The following is a 6,436-nucleotide window of genomic DNA, read 5'->3' as shown; positions in this document are numbered from 1 at the left end:
CCATTTGACCCTTCGAGCCAGCACCACCACTCAATATGATCATCCAAAATCAGTACCCGGTTCCTGCTTTTTCGCCCATATCCCTTGATTCCGTTAGAGCTAAATCTAATTATCTCTTGAAAACATCTAGTGAAATGGCCTCCACCGCCCTCTGTGGCAGATTTCACAGATTCACAACTCCCTGGGTGAAAAGGTTTTTCCTTAACTCAGTCCTAAATGGTCTACACCTCATTCTTAAACTGAGACCCCTGGTACATGGATAGGAATGGTTCAGAGGGATATGGGTGAAACCCAAGCAGGTGAGACCAGTGCAGATGAGGCATCTTGCTCAAAGTGGGTAAGTTGAGCCGAGAGGCTTGTTTCTGTGTGATAGGACTCTATGACTCTATGCATTGTTGATGCAGCTACCCTCCAGCTTGATGCATGGTTCTTTGGTTTGCTGGTCCAAAATAAGAGGTCAATTTAATGCAGAGATTAATGCAAAGAGATTGTACGCAGAACATAGAACAGTACAGGAAATGCTGGAGGTACTCAGCGGGACAGGCAGCATCTCTGGAGAGAAGAAATGGGTGACGTTTCGGGCCAAGACCCTTCTTCAGACCCGACCCGAAACGTCACCCTTTCCTTCTCTCCAGAGATGCTGCCTGTCCCGCTGAGTTATTCCAGCATATCGTGTCTACCTTCGATTTAAACCAGCACTTTGTACAGTACAGCATAGAGAAGCCTTTGTGCTAATAGGCCTTGAGCTAACATGATGCCAAGTTGAACAGATCTCACTTGAATTTAGGGTGAGAGGGGATCTTATAGAAACATATAAAATTCTTAAGGGATTGGACAGCTTTGATGCAGGATAAATGTTGCCTGTTGTCGGGGGAGTCCAGAACCAGGGATCACAGTTTAAGGGGTAGGTCATTTAGGTCTGTGATGAGGAAAAACATTTTCATCCTAGAGAGTTGTGAATCTACGGAATTTTCTGCCACAGAGGGCAATTCACTGGATGTTTTCAAGAGAGAGTTAGATTTAGCTCTTTGGGCTAACGGAATCAAGGGATATGGGGAGAAAGCAGGAACGGGTTATTGATTTTGGATGATCAGCCATGATCATATTGAATGGTGGTGCTGGCTCGAAGGGCCGAATGGCCCACTCGTGCATCTATTCTCTGTGTCTAGGTTTCTATCTACCTGTGCATGATGCATATCTCTCTATTCCCTGCATTTCTGTGTGTCTATCCAAAAGCTGCTTAAATGCCACTGTCGTATCTGCCTCCACCTCCATCCCTGGCAATACGTTCCAGGCTCCCATCACCTTCTTGTGTGAAAAACTCCATTTATACCCCACGCCGCCTCGGTAAGGCCAGCAGCATAATGAAGGATGAATCACACCCTGGCCACTCCCTCTTCTCCCCACTCCCAACGGGCAAACGGCGCAGAAGTGTGAAAACACACACCTCCAGATTCAGGGACAGTTTCTTCCCAGCTGTTATCAGGCAACTGAATCATCCTCCCACAACCAAAGAGCAGGCTGAACTACTATCTTCCTCTTTGGTGACCCTCGGACTATCCTTGGTCGGACTTTGCTGGTTTCACCTTGAACTAAATGTGATTCCCTTATCATGTACACTATCTGCACACTGTAAATGGTTAGATTATTATCATGTATTGTCTTTCTGCTGAATGGATGGTGTGCAACAAATGCTTTTCACTGTACCTCGGTGCACGTGACAATAAACTAAACTGATAAACTAATGAACTTGCCCCGCACATCTTCATTAAACTTTCACCCTCTCACCCCTGCCCTCTAGAGTTGGACATTTCCACCTTGGTAGAAAAGTTCACAAGTTCACAAGTTATAGGAGTAGAATTAAGCCATTCGGCCCATCGAGCCTACTCCGCCATTCAATCATAGCTGATCTCTGCCTCCTAATGCCATTTTCCTGCCTTCTCCTCCTAACCCTTGACATACGTGCTAATCAATAATTTGTCTATCTCTGCCATAAAAATATCCGCTGACTTGGCCACCACTGGCCTCTGTAGCAATGCGTTCCACAGATTCACTACCCTCTGACTAAAGAAGTTTCTCCTCACCTCCATTCCAAAAGAGCAACATTTGAAGCTATGACCTCTGGTCCTAGACTCTCCCACCAGTGGAAACATCCTTTCCATATCCACTTTTCCTATTGCCTTTCATTATTCTGTACGTTTCAATGAGAATCTACATATAGATTGGGTGAAACAAATTGGCAGGGGTGCTGAGGAAGAGGATTTCTTGGAATGTATGCGGGATAGTTATCTAAATCAACATGTAGAGGAACCAACGAGAGAGCAGGCTATTTTAGGCTGGGTATTGAGTAATGAGGAAGGGTTAGTTAGCAGCATTGGTGTACGTGCCCCCTTGGGCAAGAGTGACCATATTATGGTTGAGTTCTTCATTAGGATGGAGAGTGACATTGTTAATTCAGAAACAATGATTCTGAACTTAAAGAAAGGTAACTTTCAGGGTATGAGACGTGAATTGGCCAAGATTGACTGGCAATTAATTCTAAAAGGGTTGACGGTGGATATGCAATGGAGGACATTTAAAGACTGCATGGATGAACTACAAAAATTGTTCATCCCTGTTTGGGAAAAGAATAAATCAGGGAAGTTAGTGCATCCGTGGATAAAAAGGGAAATCAGGGATAGTATCAAAGCAAAGGATGATGCGTACACACAAATTAGCCAGAAAAAGCAGCATACCAGAGGACTGGGAGAAATTCAGAGACCAGCAGAGGAGGACAAAGGGCTTAATTAGGAAAGGAAAATAGATTATGAAAGAAAACTGGCAGGGAACATAAAAACTGACTGCAAAAGTTTTTATAGATATGTGAAAAGAAAGAGATTAGTTAAAACAAATGTAGGTCCCTTGCAGTCAGAAACAGGTGAGTTGATCATGGGGAACAAGGATATGGCAGACCAATTGAATAACTACTTTGGTTCCGTCTTCACTAAGGAAGACATAAATAATTTGCCGGAAATAGCAGGGGACCGCGGGTCAAAGGAGTTGGAGGAATTGAGTGAAATCCAGGATAGTCAGGAAGTGGTGTTGGGTAAATTGAAGGCCGATAGGCTGCATCCAAGAGTACTTAAGGAAGTAGCTTCAGAAATAGTGGATGCATTAGTAATAATCTTTCAAAACTCTTTAGATTCTGGAGTAGTTCCTGGGGATTGGCGGGTAGCAAACGTAACCCCACTTATTAAGAAGGGAGGGAGAGAGAAAACGGGGAATTGCAGACCAGTTAGTCTAACATCGGTAGTGGGGAAACTGCTAGAGTCAGTTATTAAAGATGGGATAGCAGCACATTTGGGAAGTGGTGACAATTAAATCTATCTTGAATCTTGAATCTTGAATCATTGGACAAAGTCAGTATGGATTTACGAAAGGTAAATCATGTCTGACGAATCTTATAGAATTTTTCGAGGATGTAACTAGTAGCGTGGATAGGGGAGAACCAGTGGATGTGGTGTATCTGGACTTCCAGAAGGCTTTTGACAAGGTCCCACATAAGAGATTAGTATACAAACTTAAAGCACACTGCATTGGGGGTTCAGTATTGATGTGGATAGAGAACTGGCTGGCAAACAGGAAGCAAAGAGTAGGAGTAAACGGGTCCTTTTCACAATGGCGGGCAGTGACTAGTGGGGTACCGCAAGGCTCAGTGCTGGGACCCCAGCTATTTACAATATATATTAATGATCTGGATGAGGGAATTGAAGGCAATACCTCCAAGTTTGCGGATTACACTAAGCTGGGGGGCAGTGTTAGCTGTGAGGAGGATACTAGGAGACTGCAAGGTGACTTGGATAGGCTGGGTGAGTGGGCAAATGTTTGGCAGATGCAGTATAATGTGGATAAATGAGGTTAATGGTGGCAAAAACAGGAAAACAGAATATTATCTAAATGGTGGCCGATTAGGAAAAGGGGAGATGCAGCGAGACCTGGGTGTCATGGTACACCAGTCATTGAAAGTAGGCATGCAGGTGCAGCAGGCAGTGAAGAAAGTGAATGGTATGTTAGCTTTCATAGCAAAAGGATTTGAATATAGGAGCAGGGAGGTTCTACTGCAGTTGTACAGGGTCTGGGTGAGACCACACCTGGAGTATTGCTTACAGTTTTGGTCTCCAAATCTGAGGAAGGACATTATTGCCATAGAGGGTTCACCAGACTGATTCCTGGGATGTCAGGACTGTCTTATGAAGAAAGACTGGATAGACTTGGTTTATACTCTCTAGAATTTAGGAGATTGAGAGGGGATCTTATAGAAACTTACAAAATTCTTAAGGGGTTGGACAGGCTAGATGCAGGAAGATTGTTCCCGATGTTAGGGAAGTCCAGGACAAGGGGTCACAGCTTAAGGATAAGGGGGAAATCCTTTAAAACCGAGATGAGAAAAACATTTTTCACACAGAGAGTGGTGAATCTCTGGAACTCTCTGCCACAGAGGGTAGTTGAGGCCAGTTCATTGGCTATATTTAAGAGGGAGTTAGATGTGGCCTTTGTGGCTAAGGGGATCAGAGGGTATGGAGAGAAGGCAGGTACGGGATACTGAGTTGGATGATCAGCCATCATCATATTGAATGGCGGTGCAGGCTCGAAGGGCCGAATGGCCTACTCTTGCACCTAATTTCTATGTTTCTATGTTTCTACCCCTCATTAACCTTCTAAACTCCAGCGAGTTGAGGCCCAGTGCTGTCAACTACTGACTGTCTACCCTATCTGCAGCTTTCATAATTTTATGTATGACTATCATGTCTCCCCTCAACCTCTGACATTCCAGAGAAAGAATCTTTTCTGTTTTCTTTTACTGCGTCTGTCACCCTTTGCCCTTCCTGTGCTGTGGTCTGTCCAGTGCTGTGCTCTGGAATAAACTAGCTCGAAACAATACTTGGCTTGTTATGATGCCTTGACCCTGCCTCTGGTCCTGCCATTATAATTCATGAATGAAGCAATTCAGTTATCATCCTGCATTCCTCGCCCCCGCCTGACCCAACATACCTCTGCCTTATGCCTCCTTTCTTTGCCCCAGGCTTCATTAAAGGCTTCACTTTAAACTGTTACCAATTCTGAGCCCACAACTTTGTTTGTAACTTCCTTTGGATCAAACCCTTCATTGTAATCGTCAACCAAGCTCTGCTGTGGCTTAATCCCAAAGGCACTTTTGCTGCCTGTGCACGAGTCAGCATTACGGGGAGACACGGTATTGCAGTGGTAGAGTTACTGCCTTGCATCACAAGTGATCAACGTTTGATCCAGACTACGGGGGCAGTCAGTATGGAGTTTGTATATTCTACCGCGTGGGTTTTCTCCAGGAGCTCCGATTTCCTCCCAAACTCCAAAGACGCGCAGAATGGTAGGTGGATTGGCTTTAATAAATTGCCCTTAGTGTGTAGGACATGTAACAAGTGTGAAGGGGTGGACTCGGTGGGCCGAAGAGCCTGCTGCCACGCTGCATCTCTCAACTAAACAAATCTCTCCGGTTCCCTCCCACACTCCAAACACTTACAGGATTGCAGGTTAATTGGCTCGGTATTATTTGTAAATTGTCCCTAGTGTGTGGGATAGTGCAAGTGTGTGGGGATCGCTGGTCGACCCAGAATCAGTGGGCCGAAGAGCCTGTTTCAATGCTGTAACTCTAAACTAAGCTAAACTAAACTAAACTAAACTAAACTTTATTACTTGTAGAAAGACACAAAAAGCTGGAGTCTCAGCGGGGCAGGCAGCATCTCTGGAGAGAAGGAATGGGTGACGTTTCGGGTCGAGACCCTTCTTCAAAGAATTCTGCCAACCCATTGCAAGTTAGGCCTCCAATGATGCGACTTAGAAGATATTCAAATGCATGGCACAATGTGAAAAGTGCCCATGGCGTTGGACAGATTTGAACAAAGTGCCTATTTTCAGAAGAGGAATTATCATGTAAGATGAATTAATCATTCAGGAAAATATGATGTTGGTCTAATGTGGTCTCACAACAAAAGGCCCTGCTTGTATGTGCAAGCTGGCAACATATTTGCGTTGGGCCCTTCAGGCCAAACACAATGCTGTGGGAGTGTCAAGGTTTTTGTATCTCATTTGTGGCCACTGATGCTGCATTTTTCCATTCTGTCGTCCCACTTGAGGCATCCACAGTTCAGGGTGGTCTTGTGTCAGTTCAGCAGACTGATTCCGTGCAATCTGAATCTGATTCACTCAACTTGGCATCCAACTCCCTTGTTGTCTGAGTGTGGAGAGAGGGGAGATACGATGTCTCGTTGTTTTTGTTATTGATGCATCCATTGAGTACAGAGGTTGGGAGGTCATGTTGCAGTTAGATCCCAGGAATGAGTAGGTTAACCTATAATGAGCATGTGTCGGCACTGGGCCTGCACTCGCTGGAGTTTAGAAGAATGAGGGGGGGGACCTC

The sequence above is a fragment of the Leucoraja erinacea genome, chromosome 2, assembly GCF_028641065.1.
Source record: "Leucoraja erinacea ecotype New England chromosome 2, Leri_hhj_1, whole genome shotgun sequence".
NCBI classification, from domain to species: domain Eukaryota; kingdom Metazoa; phylum Chordata; class Chondrichthyes; order Rajiformes; family Rajidae; genus Leucoraja; species Leucoraja erinaceus.
Note: the sequence above shows the minus strand (reverse complement) of the source record.